This window comes from Vicugna pacos, chromosome 4 (genome assembly GCF_048564905.1).
Source record: "Vicugna pacos chromosome 4, VicPac4, whole genome shotgun sequence".
NCBI lineage: Eukaryota > Metazoa > Chordata > Mammalia > Artiodactyla > Camelidae > Vicugna > Vicugna pacos.
The window spans coordinates 70,668,056-70,670,199 of record NC_132990.1 but is presented as its reverse complement, the minus strand read 5'-3'; positions in this window follow the sequence as shown (position 1 = coordinate 70,670,199).

Genomic DNA, 2,144 nt, shown 5'->3' with positions numbered 1-2,144 from the left:
TCCTGAACGCCCACCGTGTGCTCGGCAACATGTTCAGGGCCTACAAAACATCACAAGCCTTGCCACTGTTCTTTCTGGCAGGTGATACTGCCCACCAGGCTGGTGAGGGCCAGAGATAAGTCATTCTGGCCCCTGAGCCCACTGGACTCTACAGATGCTGGCCTTTGTTGGCCACTGAGATGCCTTGAACACTGGGTTCAGAGCTGCGTGCCTGGCACATCCAGCATCGTGAGAGTATTATTGCCACAGACAGCAGAAATGCCACAGCTTTCTTTACTGCCCAAGTCCCTGGCTGCAGACCAGGGTAGAGTGTTTAGGCAGGTGTATTTCCCTGATGATGGGTTTTCTCATTTTCATAGAACTGCGGGATGGAGAGAGTCACCGGAAATATCCCGTCTGCTCTCCAACCTTCATGATCCAAGACTGCATTCTAGAGACTTCTGCCTAGAACCTGACTTAGGGATGGCCTCCACAAATATGCTGCACAAATAAAATGAAAGTGTGGCCCATTCAGTGGCCGCAACCTCAAAGCCAAGGGTGCCTTGGCTCAGCAGACTGTATATGAACTTGGCCAAGGTTCTGTGACAGATCACTTGGCTATTTGCAGACATTTGCTGGGGGTCTCCTGGGTGCTGATGCACAAGGAGGGGACAAGCTCTGCTTTCATGGAGATAGGCCCTGAGCATGTAAACTAATAAGTAAATACCTGTTAGTGAAGAGACAGAGGGCTTGTGATGAGAGAAACTTTAAGCCCAGTATTGAGGACAGCTTCCCTGGGGAGGTGACATTTCAACTGATACCTGAATGACCAGAGGGAGGCAGTTATGCACAGGTGAGGCTACGAGTGTACCAGGCAGAGGGATGCGAAGCTAATGCAAAGGCCAGGGAGGATGGGCCATGGGGAACAGATGGGATCGGTGCCGGTGAGGGGCCAGAGAGGAGAGGTCATGGTCCAGGTTACCCAAACGCCAGCCATGTCCGGCCTGCTTGGAACTAGGGTCAGCCCCAGTGGGGTCTGTGTGGTGAGAGGGACATGGTCCCATCAGCCTCTGCCATGGCAGGAGTGGCACTGTGCTTCTGGCTGGCCTGTCCTGTGTGGAGTGGGACCCTTGTCATTGTCCAGGGCCACAGGGACAGTGCCCAGTGCCCAGCTCCCAGGCAAGGCAGGGGCTCTGCCAAGGCTGGCCTGCAGCTGGGGAGGCCGGGGAGGGAAGGCCTGGCTGAATAAGTGTGTGTGTGGTGGGGCGGTGGTGGTCCAAATCCAAGTCTCCCATCAGCTGTTTGAGTGTTCCTTGGAGGTACCTAAGCCACCACGTGAAGGACCATTGAGTCACATGGGAGAATCTATACTCTTCTGATCTCATCCCTCTGATTACATAAGGGACAATGTCCATTTGCTGTTGGTTCACCCTTCATGTCCCCTGAACATTTGTTAATCTTCCTATTTATACAAAGAGCTTGAACCAGGCTCACAGGCACAGGGTCCAGCGGAATGCAGTAGTGCAGTTTGTTCTCAGTGTTGCAACCCAGTCACCTTGTATTTGTGGTCACTGGCTTTCTTTTTACTCTTGTAATATTCCTCCTTTAAGAACTAAAAAAAAATTTTTTTTTAAATTTTTGTTAACAGCTTATAAAGCTTCTCTTTGAAATATAATTATTTTAGTAAAAAGGATGAAATGATCAGAAAAAGAAAGAGTAAACCATACTGAAGATGGTAGGGAAATGACAAAAATCTCAAAGAGGGTCTGTACACCAATGACCGAAGTTTGAGAAACATGGGACTCAGTGGTGCTCCAGGCCCCCTCCCCAATTCCATGATACTGTCTTTTTCCCAGGAAAGCATTTCTTTTTGTTCTGACCTCTCCCTCAGCCCCACATTCTCTGACCAGGATTCTGTCTGCAGCCAGCACAAGAAGGGGGGCTGCAGGCCGTGTCTGCACAACTTTGGGAATGGTTTTCTTCTCCTCTCCACTGGGAGGGGTCTGGTTTTCAACCTGGACTCGGTTCTTCTGCCCTAGTTCATTATTCAGATCAGTTTCCAGCAACAGTAGAGTCACAAGGCCAATTCTCAGAACAAACTATTTTTTAAGTTATTAAATGTCTATGTTAGGATATGGATGCAGACCATAGCATTTGGTCAAGAC